Consider the following 22,167-nt stretch of genomic DNA (forward strand, 5'->3'; position numbering starts at 1 on the left):
GAGAAATTCTGACAATAGAGGGATGATGGAATTTTGGGAAGAAAGCACCCAGATTGGCTGGATTTCATACCTAGAAAACAATGCCATTGGTGATTTGTGAAGAGAGTGTGATAAAATATTAAGGATAGAAATCCAGAATAGAGTGAGATGTAGGATGGAAGTTAAAGAGAGATGAGGAAAAGAGGCAGTAATTTGGGCTCTGGATGCATAGTCTATAATTTGTGTGTGTGTGTGTGTGTGTGTGTGTGTGTGTGTATATATACAGCCTTTCTTCTGGAAAATGGCTGTTTTTCTTCTATAAAAGCTGTATGTATACATATATACGGATACATATGTATATAATTATAGTTACATGAAAAAATCTTTAGAATTAAAAAGATCTCAGTCTGAAACTTGGGCCCGATACTATTAGCTGGAGTGACTTTGGGTTGCCTCAGTGTTATTATTTCTTAAATAGAGACATTAATGCTTTCTTTACAAAGTGGCTTCAGGGAATAAATTGAATATCATGCGTATACCCGTTAGCCAATTATAAGTACTGAATAAATGGTAGCTATTGATACCGTTAAAGAGCAGCTTAGATCACCCTCCTTCTAATTAATTTAATTATTATTAATTATATTACTCAAGATGATGATAATGATAATACTAGTAATAACAAATGCTTTTGAGGGACCGTCTCTGCTAATTAGATGGCTAATTGATGGCTAACATGAAAATTAGTTAACTTAAGCATTAAGGAATTTACTGGAAGAGTGTGTTGTATAGCTTACAAAATTGAATTAAAAAACTGGAGTCTGAGATCAGGCAAGAGTTCCAGAAGTCAAGGCGTATTCAAGATGCCGAAAGACTGTCCACAGAAGCCATCTGCTCAGGACACTGGCCCTGGTCAGTTGGCTAGACATTCCCTGACTCCCCACACCCACTGCTGTGATACTGCACGGCCCACTCTGCCCCAGTGCTACTCCAGGGCTGTTCGTCCTAAGTACTGTTGACGTTTTGGACCAAACTTTGATTTGCGGGGTTTTCTGGTAAATGGTATGATGCTCAGTGGCATCTCTGGCCACTGCCCATTAGTTGTTGATATCACTTCCTGAGCCCTGATATCAAAAATTTCTCCAGACTTTATAAAAAGGACCCAGCTGAAGACCACTGTGCTTTGCAGATATTTCTAAAAGTGACTTTACTCTTTCAAAATTCAAATATGGGACAGGGCATCCACTTCGTCATACCTGGGTTATACAACCAGGCTATGACCACCAGAGGCTGAGAGTAAAAATAATATTGCTCCAATTTAATTTCCTTTGTAGGAGATAGCTGACTTCCACTTTAGATTCTCCTGTTATCTATGAATTGTGTTAAAATATTGCTCCACAAAACAAATATCCACAGAATCTCCTATGTGCCAAATATTATGCTAGACCCATTTAGAGTGATTTATAACCTTTGCAACAACACTCAGAGACAAATATTGTTCAAATTATTTTACTGATGCACAAAGTATGTTTTTCTGGATGTACATTATAGCTGATATTGCTCAGCTAAAAACCAGGTTTGTCTGATGTGGATATTCATTATCCTCTATCAGATCAAATTCAACTGCAGTTTATAACAATCCCACCTCATGTTTCTATGTTTTTAAAAATTTTGTTTACTACTTAGAGCAAGTGGTTTTTAATTATGTTAAACTGTAACATCTCTATTATGGAGATGCTTCCACATGGTGTTTATTATAGTACATAATTGCAGGATTGCTTTTGACTTACTATCTCTATTCAGTGAACAAAAGATACTGCCTAAATTTCTCATTCTGAATTCTCTTTCTAGTTTTTCTCAAGTTAGTGTCATGCCTTTAAAAAAAAAAAAAAAAAATCAGGCCTGAAAAGTCCTTGCAAATGTTTTTCAGATGGCGTCTAAGTATAAATTCTAATTGTTTCCTTTTTACCTAAGAGAGTTCATTTTTACTTCCTAATTATCTATAACCTTGCAAACCCAGGATTTCTCCCCCAAACTAGTAACCTAGAATCAGTCAAATTAAATTAATCCCAACATAGAAGCATTCAGGCTGCACAACTAGTATATCTTAAAGACCTTGCCCAATTGGTCCTTTTTTTGGCTATGATGACTCATAGTCCAGCAGTATTTATTTGTATAGACATAGTTGAGGGCCCTTTGTTGACCATTTATTTTTCTGTGACTTGGTAATCCCTGTAGGTATTCTATTGTCTTAGTCCATATAACAAAGTATCATAGACTGGATGTGCTAAACAAGCATTGATTTCTCACGGCGCTGGAAGCTTAAAGATCCAAGATCGAGGAGGCAACGGAGTCAGGGTAGGGGGAAGCTTGCTTCTTGGTCATAAATAGTCTTCTTCTCCTCGTGGCTAATATGGCAGAAGGGGGAGGGGAGCTTTCTGGGGTCTCTTTCATAAGGGTACCAATATCAATCAGGAAGGCTCACTCTAATAACCTAATCATCTCCCACCTTCTAAGACCATCACAATGGGGCTTAGGATTTCAACATAGGGACATTCAAGATAAACCTTCCATCCATTGCACATATTTCCCTAATATGTTTCCCCCTCTCTCCATGTACATACATTTGATTATTGAATCTTATTTTTTTCTCACATTTTGGAGTCCTTTATAGGTGTTTGGCTTCAATCAGTATACACTATACCACACAACATGTAAAAATTGCCAAGTGTTTAATACAGTTTTGTTGTCAATAAATGTTTTTGGCTGCCTGCCTGCCCACCTACTTGCCAGAAACGCTACAGGATCCGTCATTGATAACGATCATTTTTGGACTTAAAAAATCTGTTGCTGTTATTATGACCTAAATCCTTTCATTCTGCAGTGAATACCATGTTTTTGAAGTTTTATCTTTCAGCATGAACTATAGATAAGAAGAATGGGAGAGGCCAGCAAAATAAAGAGGCTTAATTTCAATGGATTCCACTCTCTTTCTCGCAGTATATCCATGTCAGCCATGGTGCCAGAAACTAAAGGTAACATAACAATATTAAAAGCCATCCTTAACTGAGTGTATACAGGTTACACGTACTGAGAAAAATGCTTTCTAGGCCTTATTCATTTATTACTCAAAACTCCCAGGATATCAGTTTACTTTTACTCTCTTTTTATAGCTGAGGAGTTAGAGTTATAATAAAATTGAACATGCAGTAGTAGTAGGCCAGTACCAGGCCTGCATTCTAACAGATGCTTTGTAGTTCATGAGCCTAGTTGACATTCTTATTAACACAAGTGTTATGTAGGGACAGTTAGCAGATGGTCAGGAGTATTATTTTGACCAAAGGAACAAAAGGAGTTCAGATGAGTGGAATCTCAGTAGGAATTTATTTATGTTATATTTATTTACACATGTAATATATATGTACATATGCATGTATTTAACAATCATGAGAAACACTTGGCCTTCTAAGCCTTTTACAAACATAACTTTTGCTTCTCCTACTAGTTTTCTGAAGAAGGTTAAATTATTATCATCATTTGGGAGGGGAGGAAAATGAGACCCAGAGAAGAGAATACCTTGCCTAAGTCACATTGCTAGCCAGTGGCAGAACTGGAATTCCAAACCCAGTGATCCGGCTCCCCTAGTCTTGCCCTTAATTGATATTATGTGCTGTTAGGTGCAGAAGGAGTCCCATACATTCTCACATCCTCATCTCCTTTTTACTAGGCTTAAATGTCATGGTGTATTCACTAAAACCAGTCCCTTCCATATCAGTTTTTCCTTCTCTACCTGATGCTTTCCATCAACTTACAAATATGTTATTATATCTCCTTTCAAAAAAGAAAAAAAAAACTCACATTACTCCCATTCTTTTCTCCCTTTTTTAAAATTTAAAATCAGTTCATTAACATATAGTGTATTATTAGTTTCAGAGGTAGAGGTTAGTGATTCATCAGTTAGATACAACACCCAGTGCTCATTACATCAGGTGCCCTTTTTAATGCCCATCACCCAGTTACCCCTTCCTTCTGCACACCTCCCCTCCAGCAGTATGCAGTTTGCATCCTATAGTTAAGAGTCTCTTATGGTTTCTCTCTCTCTCTCTCTCTCTCTCTCTCTGATTTTGTCTTATTTTATTTTTCCCTCCCTTCCCCTATGTTCATCTATTTTGCTTCTTAGATCCCACATATGAATGGAATCATGTGATATTTGTCTTTCTCTGATTGACTTATTTCACTCATTTGTCTTTCTCTGATTGACTTATTTCACTCAGCATAATACCCTCCAGTTCCATCTATGTCATTGCAAATGGTGAGATTTCATTATTTTTGATGGCTGAGTAATATTCCATTATATATACATATGTATATACACCCCATCTTCTTTATCCATTCATCAGTCAATGGACGTCTAGGCTATTTCCATAGTTCGGCTGTTGTGGACATTGCTGCTATAAAAATTGGGGTGCTTGTGCCCCTTCAAATCACCATGTTTGTATCCTTTGGGTAAATACGTAGTAGTACAATTGTTAGGTTGTAGGGTAGCTCTATTTTTAAGTTTTTGAGGAACTTCCATACAGTTTTCCAGAGTCTGTACCATCTTGCATTCCCACCAACCGTGTATGAGGGTTCCCCTTTCTCTGAATCCTCGCCAGTATCCGCTGTTTCCTGAGTTGTTAATTTGAGTCATTCTGACTGGTGTGAGCTAGTATCTCCTTGTGGTCTTGATTTGTATTTCTCTGATGCTGAGTTATGTTGAGCATTTTTTCATGTGTCTGTTGGCGCATTTGCATGTCTTCTTTAGAGAAACCTCCATTCATGTCTTCTCCCCATTTCTTAACTGGATGATTTGTTTTTTGGGTGTTGAGTTTGATACGTTCTATATAGTTTTGGATGCTAACCCTTTATTTGATAAGACATTTGCAAATATATTCTCCCCTCCCATAGGTTGTTTCTGAGATGTGTTGACTATTTCCTTTGCTGTGCAAAAGCCTTTTATCTTGATGAAGTCCCAGTAGTTCATTTTTTGCTTTTGTTTCCCTTCCCTTTGGAGACATGTCTAGCAAGAAGTTGCTACAGCTGAGGTCAAAGAGGTTGCTTCCTATGTGCTCCTCTATTTGATTTTGATGGGACCCTGTCTCACATTTAGGTCTTTCATCCATTTTGAGTTTATTTTTGTGTATGGTGTAAGAAAACGGTTCAGTTTCAGTGTTCTGCCTGTGGCTGTCCAATTTTCCCAACACCATTTTTTTTGGCACATGCTGCCCTGTTTTCCTATAGTAAAATTCCTATAAAACATTTATCTATAACTAATCAGTGCCAACTTGTCGTCTTCCATTTCTTCTTCAACCCATTTCAGGTCTTTAACCCCAGTACTCCATCAGAACCGCAACTACCAGTATCACCATTGACTTTTGTATTAACCTAGAGATGAATTCTTGGTCACCTTATTTTTTGACTTATCCTCAGTTTTTAATACTTAAAATACTATATTTTTTCACTTTTTCTTCAGAACACTACTTTTACTTGTGTTTACACTTAGGTTTCTGGTAGCTATATCTTAATCCATTGTTCTGATCCTCCATGCCTCCTCCTCCTGGGGCAGTAGGATATCCCAGGGCTCAATCTTTGAACTTCTCCTTATATTTATCTTCTTTTACTTATATTTACTCCCTTTGTTATCTCATCTAGTCTCATAGTGTACTAATATCTACATACAGATTATTCCCAACTTTTATTTTCCCACTCCTACACCTCTTCCCTGAATTGCAAACATAAGCATCCAACTGTTTACTTTATATCTGCCCTTGGATGTCTAAAAAGCATCTCAAATTAATCAAGTTCAAAACTGAGTTCAAAACTGAGTTCCTGGTCTTTTCCCCTCTGAACACTGTTCCCACTTCTACTGCCTCACAAACAACATTGCCCCTCAACTTCAACTCCCCAAATTCCCAATGTCAAGATGTTCTACCTATAGTTGTCCATTTCAGTATATGGAAACTCCATCATTCTTTATCTGATTATATCACGTATCCCAAAGAAGATCTTATTTGCCTCAAAACATAGCCATAAATTCACTGCTTTTTATGGCCTTCCCACTTCCACTCTGATCCATCTGGATTTTGCAACTTTCCAGTAGTAAAAGTTTTTTACTACTTTTTAGTACTTTTTTTTTTTTACTTTTTACTTTTTACTACTTTTTACTACTTTTTACTACTCTAGTCTGTTTCTATACAGAAATTAGAGTTATCCTTTTAAAACATAGTTAGATCCTCTGTTGAAACATAGATCATCTTTTGAAATTCTTCGGATTTTCCACCCATTAAGAATAAAAGTCTATGAGGATGCCTGGCTCAGTGGTTGAGCATCTGCCTTGGGCTCAGAGTGTGATCCTCGGTCTGGGAATCAAGTCCTGCATCAGGCTCCTTGCAGGGAGACTGCTTCTCCCTCTGCCTATGTCTCTGCATCTCTCTGTATCTCTCATGAATAAATAAATATAATCCAAAAAAAAAGAATAAAAGCCTAGGGGTGCCCAGATGGTGTAGTTGGTTAAGTGTCTGACTCTTGGTTTTCACTCAAGTTATGACCTGGGTTCATGAGATAGAGCCCCTCTTGGGCTCTGTGCTCAGCATGGGGTCTGCTTAAGACTTTCTCTCCCTCTCCCTCTACGCCTCCTCAACCCCTCTCTCAAATAAATAAATAAATAAATAAATAAATAAATAAATAAATCTTTAAATAAATAAATAAATAAATCTTTAAAAAAATAAAAGTCTACATTCCTATGAGGTTTATAGGCCCTACTTGATTTCTTTAACAACTTCTATCACTCTCTACCTGGTTCCCTCTCCTCTTCCCACACTGACTCCCTTTGCTCTTCCTCAAATATTTCAGATATTCTCTCACAGCAGAGCCTGTGTACCTGCTGTTTCTTCAAACAAAACAACTATGCTTGCCCATGTCACTTACTCTCTCACCTCCTCCACCTTAACTTCTTAACCCAGTCAAACATTCCAATCCTCCCTTACCTCTGGGCCCTAATGTTCCTTTTTCCTGCTTTCATTTTCTCCTTAAGGACTATCCCTAGTGAACATACTATACCTTTATCTTCTTTTTAAATCATCATATAAAATATTAAAAAGACATCAAGGATAAAGATATAATAAAATTTATACTTATTATGCTTTAATCAAGGATATTTGTAAAAGACACTGGCCATCCTATGGATGCCTGGTATTGAGGAATAAAGTAGCTGCCAGTATAGTTTGAGGCCTTCCCCATGTTCATGTTCTCTCTCTAGCTCTCTCTCTCTCTCAAATAAGTAAATGAAATCTTTAAAAAAAAAGAAATAGACTTAGTAAATTTCTCTTGACTATGACTCCATGGTGTCCACATAAAACTAAACTGGATGCTTGTCAGTAAAATAATCATCAGTTTAACAGCTTATATTTCAGAAAAGATGCTTTTGAAATTTCATTTAAAGAGAGTCAGTGATTATTTGATTTGCTTTCTATCCAGGTACTAGCATTTACTTTTCTTAGCTTCCAAAAAGATTTTTTGATATCTCCCACCACATACTTTCTTAACTTCATATACATTCATAAGAAACTGTCCCTATGTATATAATTTTGCTATTTATCATCCTTTTCTAACTATGTTTTTTGGATGAAGTAGAATTTTACACTTCACCACTGCCTAGGGCATTTGATAGGAGGCTTGAAGTAGTCAAACTTCTCTTTTTCCTCTAACATTCTGTTTTCCCAAGTATCTTTCAGGTTGCTTTGCTTCTCTGCTGGACTTGAAGCAAATAATTGACACCATCTCCATTGGGACTCCAACTGATCCATCATCAAATCTTCCCTTTTCTTCCTGAGAGAACTCAGGTAGTTCACTTTTATGTTGTTTTATTGTGTGTGGTTTTTTTTTTTTTTTTTTTTTTTTTTTTTTTTTTTAATGTAGGCTCCACACCCAGGATGGAGCCCAAAGCAGGGCTTGAACTCAGGATCCTGAGATCAAGACCGGAGCTGAGATCAAGGGTCGGATGCCTAACCAAATGAGCCATCCACCTGTCCCCAGGTAGTTCATATTGTATTGCGAATTTCTTGGAATTTATTGTTGCTGGTATCTTTCCATTTGATTATCACTTTGCCATATGGTTAGTTAATGCTGTTAAAGAAGGGGGTTAGCTAGTGCTGTTAAACTGTTAACTATTACCAGAGAAAAGAAGCAAGGGCATCACTATTGCACTTCTGATTTTGCTCCCTTCTGATTTTGCTCCCACTGTTTTCTTGCTGCCCACAGGCACTGTTCCTATGAATCAGTGTTCATTCCTTAGAATCAAGACAACAGGAGATTTTTTTACACTGCAAGTTTGTTAAAAAAACCATTGGTTTAAAATAAGGTTTTATTATATTCTCAGGTTACTTTTTTAAAAAAACAATGCATACATATATTTCTCCACATTTTTATGAGTTCTTCCCCAAATCTGGGGGAATGGTGTTTATGATATGTTAAATTAATACTGTGACTCTGATTCTTTGTGTAGATTGCACAAAGGTGTGTATGTGTGTATTTTTATTCATCTTACATTATATCTTTCCTCACAGTCAAATAACTGAGGTAATTTTCAGGTAGAATAATTTTTACAAGAATATTTGACAAGAATTCCGGCGTTCAAATCGTTTTCAGTACAAAATCGTTGCTCTGTTGATCCCTTAGATGTAAAACCAATTTCCTTTTAAAGTCTACATATCACTCTAGAAATATAAATATAAAATAATGTCATAGGCAAGATGATGAGGCAAATGAAATATTTCTCTAACTGAATGCAAATGTATTTGTGAGGAGAGTAACGTTTGCAACCTGGAACTCATAGCAGAGGTCAGAACTTCCAGTGGGAAATTTCTTAATGGCTGGTTAGCTATTCAGAGAATAATCTTTTTCAAAGCCTGACAATATTCATATCTATAGAGTCTTTCTCCCTCAGAAAAATTTACTAAGAATTAAGAAATAAAAATGTGTTTCTTTCCTGTGAAAATAAAATCACTTAAATTATCATTTAACTCAGGGTTCTCAAAAGCAGCACTATTGCCATTTGAATTAAACAATTCCCTCTGGTGAAGGAGGCTTGCCTATACACTGCAAGATGTTTACCTGCATCCTTGGTCTCTATCCACTAGATGCTAGTAGCATAACCCCTTAATAGTGACAATCAAAAAAATCTCCTGACATTGCTGAATGTCCCTTGGAGGACAAAAATGCCCCCAATAGGAATGATGGATTTATTTTTTAATATTTTATTTATTTATTTATTTATTTATTTATTTATTTATTTAGGGGGGTGAGAGAGAGAGAGAGAGAAAGAGAGAGCGAGAGAGAGAGCAGGGGGAGTGGCAGAGGGAGAAGGAGAAGCAGACTCTCCACTGAGCAGGAAGTTCGAGCCCAACAGAGGGCTAGATCCCAGGACCCTGAGATCATGACCTGAGCCTAAGGAAGATGCTTAGCCAACTGAGCCACCTGATATATGTAAAATACATATATTTAAATATGTCATTATTGGGGTGCCTGGGTGGCTCAGTTGGTTACAGCATCTACCTTGGGCTCAGGTCATGAGCCCATATATAATAATATGTATTTATATGTAATAAGTATTGTGAATTACCAATTCATGGTTTTTTGTAAATTTTGCTATTGTGGTGTTTGTATAGTCTTATTAATTTGCACTAGCCTTTTATTCAGGAAGGTCATTAGCTTTTGCTTCCTATATATAGTACATATATTAGTCCTATATGTAGTGCATATATTACTGCTCTATTTTTAAAATCTTTCACATCATTCTTGACATTTTTGATAAAGAGCTTTTTAAAAAATTATATGTACTCCAAACCATTCATTAGGTGGTCTTGTTCCTCCATTTGTTTATATGTCTACTAAGCCCTTCCCATAATTAGAAAAATAAACATCTATATATTTTTGAATCCATTTGTTTTTAACTTGTACAGCAATTTTTATATTCTATCCTATAAATCCTAAAGGGCTTTTGATGCCAGGTTAATGAATCTTGAAAAACAAGAGAAAAAAATGTAACTGAATTGTTAGATTGTCAGTAAACTAATTAAAGTTTACCAAGTGCCTGTAGCGTGCCTGACATAGTGCTGGGTGGTTTACAGGCTGGGTCATAAATGACCATATTTAATATGCCATCATCATTAACAGTATTATTATGCTTGGATTATACATGAGGAACTTAAAGCCTACAATATATGGTAGTTTGATCAAAGACACAAAGTTGGTAAGTAGTGGGATAGGAATTTAGACTAGTTTTGTTTGACTTAAAGCTTATGCTATTTCCATTAGAGCAAGAGTCTACAAGAATAGATAGTCTCTTGGAGTTTTGAGTGGTAAATGACATGATCAGAACTGTACTGTAAGAAAACCCTAGCATGGGCACCTAGGGTGCCTGGGTGGCTCAGTCCATTATGCATCTGACTCTTGATTTCAGCTCAAGTCATGATCTTAGGGTCATGGGATCAAGCCCTGGATTAGGCTCTATGCCCAGTGGGTTTTTTTTTTTTTTTTTTTTTTTTAGGTTCTCTCTCTCTGTTCCTCCCCTCACTCATGCTCTCTCTTTCTAAAATAAAATAAATCTTCAAAAAAAGACAATTTAGCAATAGCTGACAAGGAAGTTTTTTAGGTTTTGTTTTGTTTTGTTTTTGTTTTTTAAAGAAGAATCTGGGATGCCTGGGGGCTCAGTGGTTGAGCCTCTGCCTTCGGCTCAGGATGTGATCCTGGTATCTGGGATTGAGTCCCACATTGGGCTCCTGGGAAGCCTGTTTTTCCCTCTGCCTGTGTTTCTGTCTCTCTCTCCCTCTGTGTCTCTCATGAATAAATAAATAAAATCAAAAGAAAGAAAAAAAGAAAGAAAGAAAGAAAGAAAGAAAGAAAGAAAGAAAGAAAGAAAGAAAGGAAGAAAGAAAGAAAGAAAGAAAGAAAGAAAGAAAGAAAGAAAGAAAGAAAGAGAAAGAAAGAAAGAAAGAAAGAAAGAAAGAAAGAAAGAAAGAAAGAAAGAAAGAAAGAAAGAAAGAAGAAAGAACTTGGAGGCTATTAAAGTAGACCAAGTCAAGAATAATGAAATCCTTGTGAATGGAAGTAGTTGTTGGAAGTTGAAGAGGAAGAACTGGAGAAGAGATATTATAGAGAGAGAATTGGCAGAATAGTCTAACTGAATATTGGGGAAAGAAAAATAGATGTGTCAAAGATGATTAAGAATTTTTCAACAATTTGACTTGAAAGAAGATATGAGTAGTTTTTAAAATATGAAGTATTTCTAAGGAATATTACAAAGTCAGTTTTGGATATCCTCAGGTGCTAAATGAAGGAGGTGAGCTCTAGGTGATGGTTTAAAGTGTAATATTGAACATTGGACAGGGGAAACAAGATTGGATTTGAGTTATGAATGTGAGAATCATCTGCACGGATATAATAGAACCATGAGATTGCCACAGGTAGGAGTCGAAATGAGAGGAATCATGAACAGATTCTTAGGAAATATTTAAGTGGTTAATATTTAAGTGTTTATATAAAGTGGTAGGAATAAAAAAAAGAATATAGATACAAAAATAAAGGAATGACTAGAAAAGTAGGAAGGGACACAAAAGGTTTTTATGTAAAGAAAATCATTGGTTGCAAACACAATAAATATTTTTAAATAATATGATAAAGTGAATGTGTACCCGTATCCCCTCACGTTAACCAGAGTAGCATATGGCTGCCCAAATTCCAGCTCCCAGAACCTGCATGACATTGCCTGAGAACTTAAACCTGCTTGCTCACATGACAGGCCAATCTTATCAGAGAATTTCCTGCCAACCCCAGTAGCCCTCAACCAATGACTGTGACCTTAGTGTGCAAGTACTCTGCTCCCTTGCACCTTGAGCAAGATAACTGAGGTACATCTTCTAAACTGGCTGTGGCACTTTCCTGGCATCATTAACTTGAACTTATTCTCAGGAGACCCTTGCATGATAAGAACATTTTATTTCCTGTCTTCTCTTTCATCACTTTCCTAGTAGCATTTCCTGCAATCTTCTACAAAATGAACCTTTTTTGTGTCCTTAAATCCAAATTTGTCTCAGGATCTTCTTCTGGAAGAATTCAAATGTAAGCAACATGACAAATGATATGGGATGTTGGTCTTAGGGACAGAGATGTCATTCTGACTTCAGGGACAGCCCTCACACGTGAGTGGTAGATAAGTTGGGTATAAGAAAACTAAGAAAGAGGGATTGCTGGGAGATGTCAGGTAATTTGAGATGATGTAGAGGGAAGTTGAGAGAAGGATTTGATCTCCGTCTGAGCCTAGAGTGAGATTGATCCTTGCTCATCTGCCTAGAGTGGTAAAGGGGTGGATGTTGAAGATCTGGGAAGAGTAATGAATTCTAGAATAAAATTCAGTTCTTATTGTTGCTAAGATAACATAATAAGCCTTCGATCAAGGTTAAAAATATTTTAAGATAGTGCCAAGTAACAAAAAGAGCATTTTTTTTTTTTTTCCAATCAGGCAGACAGACTTGCATAGGAATTCTGGCCTCATCTCACCCTGTGACCATGTGCATGATAGTTAACCTCTCAGGCTGCATTTATACATCTGTGAAATGGGGATGATAAGATTCATCAATCAAGGATCTGTAGAAGAAATGCAACAAGATGCAGAGCTGCCTAGCTATTTACAACATAGTAAATAGTAAATGTGAGCTGTTACCCCATCTGAGGGACACAAAGAATCCAGTTAAAATTTGACTGCATGAGCTCAGAGTGCATATTCAGCTTGGTGTTATACATCTTAAAAAAAAAATCAGAATGTTTGTCTCTATTACAGAAATCCTGAGATTAAAAAAAATACCAATTTGTTCCAAGTTTTTCCTTTCCCAGGGGTTTTAACAGACTCACAGGTCCTATTTTGATAACCTACTACATTTGTCTAGGCATTCACTTTAAAAAGTAACAAATATAATAGTTACTTTAGCCTCAGCTTTGTAGATGTTTTACATGGGTATTATTTTTCAGACAATGAATGATATCTGATTATTCTGGGAAAATCAGATTTGACTTGAGGTTTCCTCCTTGGCTTTTATTTACAAATCAAAACAATGTACTGAAAAGCACGTTGAAAAGAATTTTTCAAGCACATTGTTGTGTTTCCAGAGGAAGAAGCTACAACCTCAAGTGAACTTCCTTGTTCTTAATACATATTTTAGTTTTTTAAAAGTTTTTCTCTCCTACAAGTAGATTTGCCTTTATACTTTAACATTCTTATTATTAAAATTCATTAGACATGGATTACAGCAGAAAACACTATTCAACTATTGTAACTATGAATCCTGTGAGTTTTCTGTCTACTGTATCTCCTACTGTATCTCCTAAACAGCATGGAAGGGAAATAGTCACATGATTATTAGCACTCTAGAGTTTATGGGGGTCAGTCACTCTTAGAAGACAGTAAAAGGGAGGAAGCAAAATATATGACTGTCAACTATGATGTTTCTGGCTGATGAATATAAATATTCTGGTTTTCTTGCAGACTGTAAGTTTCCTATCTTAAATTTCAATGCAGAAAAACATTGAAAGGTTATTATAAAACACTTTTTCTACATTGAATTGCACATGAAATTATATAAAAAATATGCAAAGAAATCCCCTTTTGGCAATCATAATAAATATGAATTTATAGCCTTGTGTTCATTTAAGTTATTCAACAATGACTTTTTAAAACTTACTATTTCATGTGTTCTATATTGAACACAAAAGTCACAGAAATAAACAACTCACAGTGCTTTTCTCCCAGGGATTTAACCATCTAGGGAGACAATTTCCAGTCCACTTCACTTTCATGAATATAAGTTACAAAAATAGATTTTTCCTTATCCAAGAATTTAGTCAGCATTTTTTAAAAATTTTTTTATGATAGCCACCCACAGAGAGAGAGAGAGAGGCAGAGACATAGGCAGAGGGAGAAGCAGGCTCCATGCAGGGAGCCCGACGTGGGATTCGACCCCGGGTCCCCAGGATCGCGCCCTGGGCCAAAGGCAGGCACCAAACCACTGCTCCACCCAGGGATCCCTTAGTCAGCATTAAAAATATTTTTTCTCTTTCTCTGATTATGTGACTTCCAGAATTTTGACACCACTCTACATTCTGGACTTAACCATCATCATGTGTCACTCGGACTACTAAATTAACCTCCTAATTGATACCTCTACTGGAATAATTCTAGACATCTTACTGTTCTTTCCAAAACTCTCCCCTCAATTTTTTCACTCAATTTGACAGTGCGCTCTGGTCCCAAACCTAGGAATCATTATCCCTTTCTTAACATCCCTAATCTAACACATCAGTAAGTATGCCAGTTCTGACTACTGGTCTTTCTGCCACTTACCTATAATTACTCTAATTTTTCACTTTGGCTTCTACAATACCATCACAACTGGTCTCTATTTCTACTCTCAACCTATATCTACTAAGTCACTGGAGTAACTTTTAAGTCATGTAAATTGGTCATATCCCACCAAACATGACCTATCATTTGCCTTATCGTCCTCCACCTCCAGCCTGCTTTACACTCTTCAACGGCTTCTATCACAGTTAGAATAAACTTTAAACTGCTTACAACATCCCACAATCTATGACCTAACTCATTTCTTAATTTGTCACTCTTCGATTTGTTTACTCTGCCACCCTGCTCTTACTCTTAGGAATAACACTGATCTTCTTCTTCTCTGTTTTTTTTTTTAAGATTTTATTTATTTATTCATTTTATTTATTTACACACACACAGAGAGAGGCAGAGACACAGGCAGAAGGAGAGGCACGCTCCATGCAGGGAGCCCGAGGTGGGACTCGATCCTGGGACTCCAGGATCACGCCCTGAGCTGAAGGTGGCGCTAAACCGCTGAGCCACCCAAGGATCCCCATCTTCTTTTTAAAAAGGTATCTAGCTACATTTTTTTCTCTAAGCACCGCCTTAGCTGTACTCCATATATTTGTGTATGTTTTATTTTCATTTTAAGTCATCTCAAAATATCTTCTAATTTCCCTTGTGATTTCTTCTTGTACCTATTTGTTATTTAAGAGTGGGTTAGTCTAATTTCCACATATTTGTGACTTTATAAATTTTCCTCTGTTACTGATTTCTAACATCATTCTATTATGGCCATATATATACTTTGTTTAATTTCTACAGTTTTAAATTGAGATTTGTTTTGCATAATCTGGAGAATGTTCCTTATGCAATTTTAAAGAGGTTGTATATTTTATTGGATGGAATGTTCTATAAATATCTATTCAGTATAGTGGTTTGTGATGTTGTTCAAGTTCTATTTTTCCTTGTGAATCTTTTTTTGGTTATTCTTTTCACTACAGAAAGTGGGATATTGAAAATTCAAGTTATTATTTTTAAATTTTCTATATATCTTTTTAATTCCATAAATTTTAGTTTCATATATTTTGGGGATCTTTGGTTAGCAATTTTTAGTAATAATTTTTGTCTTAAAATCTAGATTCCCAGAAATATATTTTGCACTTTTCAGAATCTGTTACGGGTATCTCATCTATCAGCTTTTCCTTTTAAGTTTGCTGGTCAACTTGTTTGCTCCAACTTTTATTGCTGCCACAGGAAGCTACAGTGTTAAAGAATTATCACTAATTGTTTTTTCTAAATGCCCAAAGGAAAAGTTGTTCATCCTGGGTGAGGCCTGAATTAAGTCAAATGGAGATATGGCCTATGAATGCAATTTTCCAGGGAACTGCAAACAGGTCAATAGTGACAATTTTCTAGAACTGAAGCTTTGGAGGAACTCCAATCCTATTCTTTGCTCTAAAATGGATGAGAGGTTGCTTGTGTTCACCATGATTGTGCAGCTGTGGTTTCTAAGGCTACTAGAGATCTAGGGAAAGGGGAATGGAAATAGGACAAGTTACAAACACCAAATGATTTGTTGTACTTACCTAGATTTAGCTATTTATCTTGAATAAATGTCCTTAGATTGCTGCAAGCTTTTGGTTAGCTTCCAGAGCTCTAAGACAGTTGACTTTGACAGCTTTTGCCAGTGCTTTCATTATATGAATAGACTAATTGTCCCATCTTAGCACAAAGAAATTCCAGCAAGTTCAGTTTTTATCTCCCTAAGGAACTGTATAGTAATCTGTAAAAATTTTGATATAGCCCATCTTAGAGACCTTAAGCCGTCATCATTAATATATTTGCGAAACATTATCAGGCCTGTGGAAAAGTCTGAAAGAGAGGAATATATCTTGATAATCAGAGGAAATTGACCCCAGTGAAAGAGAGAACATACATTAAAGAAATTTTTTAAATGAAAAGTGTAATAAAAAAAGAAGGCAACATGCTCCAAGAAAGAGCAGATGATAAATGGCACCTGGATGCTACTGAAAGGTACAGTGGGAGTTCATAATTGTCCAAGTACATTGTTATAAGAGATTTGTTACCTGTTCAACTTTCTTTGTACATACATGCATTATCCTTATTTGTAGCTGTTTAGATGAATTTTTATGATAACAAAATCCAGGAGGATCAAGGATAAAGAACGGAATAGGCATTGTTCATGTACAAACCTCATCTCTTGGGTAAACACTGCAAATGCTGATCCTTGAGAGCACAGACTTTAGAAACATACTAAATTCAAATCCTGCCTCCCCTACTTAATAGTTCTATGACATTAAACAAATTACTTACTATTTGGCAACCTCATTTTTCCCCTTTGTAAAACGTAGAGTTTATAAGAAATAAACTAAATAATCTATGTAAAGCTCTTAACTTAGTTCCTAGTTCATAATGAGTACCTCATGAATGGCAGCTGTAATTGGTGTATTGTCCATATTAAATGTCTGTGCATATAAATGAGAAGGTCTTCTAATTCAGCAGTTTTCATAATAACATAATTTTAAATAAGGTCTGGTCCACATGTGAATGTGAACCATATACAACTTGATTAATAGCTATTATATATAATACAATTACTATGTGAGCATTATGAAACTATAGTTCTATCATTCCTACTTCCCTCAACAGTCCAGACTTGTATAAAATGAGAGGCTGATAATTTTATTTATTATCTTGCTGCTTTATTGATCTTGTCTTATGCCCCCGTGGTAAGTCTGGATTGTTTTCAAATAAAACAGTTTTTCCTTCTTTTTATACTATGCTTGCTTTTGTTTGTCATCAGAGCAAGTACACTACTGTGGAAAAGTCTTGTTATCATTCAGTTTGACTTCTGCATCATTCTTTCATTCAAACTCAAATATGCAATTTACATCTGCAGCATTGTGATTGCTATAGTCATTTCTTTCCTAACAACAAAAATTATAATATCACTGCCTTTCACTGAAGATTCTCTATGGGCAAAGTATAGTCTCAGGGATAATAACAGCAATATCTACTATTTATTGAGAAAGATCCTATGCATATCTGACTAATCTTGACAATGAATATATTAAGGAATTATTATTTTATGAATGAGAATACTGATATTCAGAAAAATACATAGGTAGATAATTGGGAAGCTTCAACTTTAATTTTTCTATTTCATTCCAAATACAAGTTCTTTCTATTTTATCATAGGGCACTCCATATAAACACATCCAAAAAGATTGCTCTTGCAGTTATAACTGTTACAAACATCTCTGGTAATGTTGAAGTGACATTATAGTTTACTGTTAAATGTAAAAAATATATAGTTTTCAAATTTAGTATTATCTCTAAGATTGTCCTGCATTACTCAGAACTCTGTTCTCATTGATTAGTTATTGCTTTCTCCCTTCAAGCATATTTAGCCCTCCTACCATGTTCCTTTACCCACAGCATCAGAAGTCAAATATATTTAATATTTTTATGGTCATTGACATATAAATTATCCTGTATATCTCTCTCATATTTTTTTTGTTTTATAAGTTCTCAAATCACTTCCAACACTGTGTCAGTTTAGTATGGTCATACATACACATACACACACATGTACATGCATGAAACAGTATTGAACAAACCACCCCAAACTGAATGATTTAAACAATGTTTTATTTTCCCACAGGCTGGAGGCTACCCTAATCTTCTTTCTTCTGCAGTAGTTGGCTTGCTGAGCATCCTCTTGTTGTGAGAGGGACATCAATGAAACAATTTTCAAAGCTTTGCTTGTATCACTTCTGGTAAAATTCTGTTGGATAAAATAAGTCACATTGCTGAGTCCCTGAGAGTAGGAGTGAGGAGAGAGGATAATTTTGGATAAGATTTAATATACTGCCAGCCAGAAATGATTACATATCTTTAAAAGTTACCCTAAATGGTCTAAGTCTTGGACAAACATATAGATTGTCTAGCTGGCATTCCATTTCTCATATCTGAAAGACACCTGACATACAAATCTACCTGAGGCCAGTTCATCCTTATCATGGTCCAGGTAGAGGCATCCCCACACAACTTATCATCAGCCTCATCTAACAAGGGAGAAATAATTTTCAGGTAATTTAGTCTTCTTCCTTATAATTAATGATGAAAGATGATAGACATAGCTCATTAGAACCATCATCTTGTTTACCACACAAATAAACAGACCATTTTCCTCCAGGCCACACTTATTCGATGGGTCTGATACAAAGAGTGCTTAGTTTATTGGAAGTACATGGATGGGTTAAAGATAATTTAGATTGTTAGTCATCAAATTTCTCATGTTGTAAAGTGCTTTTTCAATAGTGCAGAAGGTATTTCCTAACTATATTACATTTTCTGTCCTCAAACAATTCTCATCTCTGTATGTCCTGCCTATAAGGAACTACAAAAAAGCAGTAAAATAAGGCAAGATGATAAATTGTGATTATTGAAGGTTTGTGGTGACAATTTGACTTAAGATAAAGTTTAAATTAAAAAAAGTTAAAGTTTAACTTATGTTTATAAAACAGATAAGGCAGAAACTTTTTCTTTTGAGATATTTATATTAATCTATTTTTCAAAATTAATTTGGCCTAGAATGAGAGATTGTGTTTTTGCAAGATCAACTGTACTGACAGTATAGTTTAGGACTATATAACACTAAAATCATCCAATTATTTATATATCCCTAGGTATATATACATACGTTTATCTCAAGGCATGTTATATATAGATTTTATGACTCATTTAATAGCTTTACATGTCTTTTATATGCTAAATATGACAAAAAATATATATCAAAAGCATGGCTGCTAATAACCTTATAAAGGTATAATTTAAATGACTTTAAATAATTAGTCACTCTTGCATTTGCCAGTATCTCTTAAAAATACATAATTATCAGGTTGATGCTATAATAACTGTCACAGTTACTAATGGCAACCAAGAAAAGCAATCTTGCAGTTCAGCAAAAAAAAAAAAGCTGATAAGAAAAATTTGGAAAAAATGTTTGTCAGATTACATTTTAGAAGTGTGCAAATCTTGTGTCAATTTGTTAACATGTTTCTGAGACTAATTTTAATATTCCCAAATTAATTCTTTTTTTTCCAAAATTAATTCTGAGCCAGAATTACTTTAATAAATTTTGTTATCTAAATGTTATCAATTAGTTATTTACATAATTTGAAGATTGTATAACTTTTGATGGTTTATTTTTAAAGATGTGTGCTTCGCTTACAGTGGAAATGCATATTATTTTGGAATAATTTTAATGCTGAATATAAATTATATCTGATTTAAGGCTGCAGTTTATTTTGAAGAATATGTAATTAATTATTCCAAACAACAAATTTTGTTTTTAAAAAAAACAAAAAATTAAAAAACAAAAAAAATTAAAAATTTTTAAAAAATTATTCTAATATAATGAAAAGATAAGGAAACTTATTTGTTCAATTTCTAGATCCACTATTTTAATTTTTAAATATTTTAAAAAATGCAATCAGAATATGACACCTGCCTATCTATCTATCTAAGAAGTCAATAGTGATAGTCATTCTGTGTGTGTGTGTGTCTATAAATGAATTGGAAGAGGACAACACTAAAGACCTATACTCAAGCCCAGCAAATTGGTTTAGGGATAGAACTAGTCAAGCCCCTTCAGACCACCAGAGAATTTACAAACGGTGAAAAGACTGAAGATTCATTGATGTGTCACAAATATCTATCACTTAGGCATTGAAGAAATGTCTATAGAAAGCTTCCAGATGATTTTTAAAAGAAACGGGTTAACTTCCAACATTGAAATAAAATAAAAAGGGGAAAGAGGTTATGAAAGAAGAAACACACATAACATTCTGGAACTTTTTAAAAAGTTTTTATGACATGAACAAACATTTCTCCAAAGACAAATGGTCAACTGACACATGAAAAATGCTCAACAACACTCATCATCAGAGAAATACAAATCAAAACCACAAAATGAAATACAACCTCAACACCAGTCAGAATAGCTAAAATTAACAAGTCAGGAAACATCAGATGTTTGCGAGGATACAGAGAAAAGGGGACCTTCTTACACTTTTGGTAGGAATGCAAGCTGGTACAGCTACTCTAGAAAATAGTATGGAGGCTCCTCAAAATGTTGAAAATAGAGCTACCCTGCGACCAGCATTTGCACTATGGGTTTTTACCCCAAGGATACAAATGTAGTGATCCGAAAGGGCACCTGCACCCCAATGTTTATAGCAGCAATGTCCACAATAGCCAAACTATGCAAAGAGCCCAGATATCCATCAACAGATGGATGGATAAAGATGTGGGCACATACACACACACACACTACTACTACTCAGCAATCAAAAAGAATGAAATCCTGACATTTGCAACAATGTGGATGAAACTATAGAATGTTATGCCAAGCAAAATAAGTCAATCAGAGAAAGAAAATTATATGGTCACACCCATATGTGGAATTTAAGAAACAAGACAGAGGATCATAGGGGAAGAGAGGAAAAAATAAAGACAAAATCAGAGAGGGAGACAAACCTTAAAAGACTCAATCATAGGAAACTGAGGGTTGCTGGAGGTGGGGGACGTGAGAGGATGAGGTAACTGGGTTATGAACATTAGGGAGGGCGCAAGATGTAATGACCACTGGGTATTAGACTGATGAATCACTGACGTCTGCCTCTAAAACCAATAATACATTATATGTTAATTAATTGAATTTAAATTTTCAAAAAATAAAGTTTTTATTTATTTAGATAATCTCTATACCCAGCACGGGGCTTGTACTCACAACCCAGAGATCAAGAGTCATATGGGTGAGCCAGGAGACCCTAGAATTTTTTGATGTGCTGTAAGATGATAGTTTTTTGGGTTGCAAATAACTTCAAGATCATGCACAAAAACTGTGAGCAGAAGTCACCTGATGTTGTGCATATTCATAGCAGTGACTCAGGAGATGATTTAGGCTGAATAAGGAAAAGATTTAAATTTCATGATACTAAAAATGAAAACAGTCTGTGACTATATGGAAACAAATACTCTGCTATAGTTGTCTTTTTAAATGTTTATATTAAATGACGTGCGTCAATTTTTTCACTGAGCTTCCAGAAAATAGGTGATATGTCTTAATGGATAGTACCTATATGGTACTTAACACTTCCCAAAGCAAAATACCAACTCAAATCCCATTGTTTTTGTAAATGTTCTTTCTAAAATAATTGAAATCACATTTGTTATCTTGCGAAGGTAGAAATTTTTTAGATGATTGTTTGACCTCTTCATTTATATAACAAAACATATATCACAGATAAAGCATAAGCAAACTTATTGAACTTCATTTTCATCTTATTTTTACAAAGTCGGCAACATATTTTCTTTTCCTATTTTTTCTATACACCTCCCAAGTTATAAGGCACACAGCACTCTCTGTTCCTTTATAGTTCTCATCGTAGTAACAGGACAACATACAGCCATTCCAGGGCTTCTCAACCTCAACACTAATCAGTATGGGTGGGATAATTGTGGAAGACTGTCTGGTGCATTGTAGCATATTTAGTAACATCTTTGTTCTCTACCCACTAGATGTCAGTAGCAGACTCCCCTTTCCCAATTGTAACAACCAAAAGTATCTCTAGATGCGCCAAATGTTCTCTGAAGAGCAAAGTCACCATAGCTGAGACATACTCATACCCAAACTTATCCATCACTTACAGTTTATGTGATCTTGGACCCCAGTTGTATAACTTCTAACA

The 22,167-nt window shown here is 35.3% G+C and overlaps 1 long non-coding RNA gene across 1 annotated transcript; it reads left to right on the forward strand.

The window, feature by feature from the left end:
• The first annotated feature begins 1,909 nt into the window (after nt 1-1,909).
• On the forward strand, nt 1,910-19,526 carry LOC118350756 (uncharacterized). The gene is made up of 5 exons (XR_007402270.1): nt 1,910-2,334; nt 2,881-3,011; nt 7,933-8,049; nt 12,533-14,958; nt 16,248-19,526. It is a non-coding gene; the product is annotated as an uncharacterized LOC118350756 (long non-coding RNA).
• The last annotated feature ends 2,641 nt before the right edge of the window (nt 19,527-22,167 follow it).

Source organism: Canis lupus, chromosome 15 (genome assembly GCF_003254725.2).
Source record: "Canis lupus dingo isolate Sandy chromosome 15, ASM325472v2, whole genome shotgun sequence".
Lineage (NCBI taxonomy): Eukaryota > Metazoa > Chordata > Mammalia > Carnivora > Canidae > Canis > Canis lupus.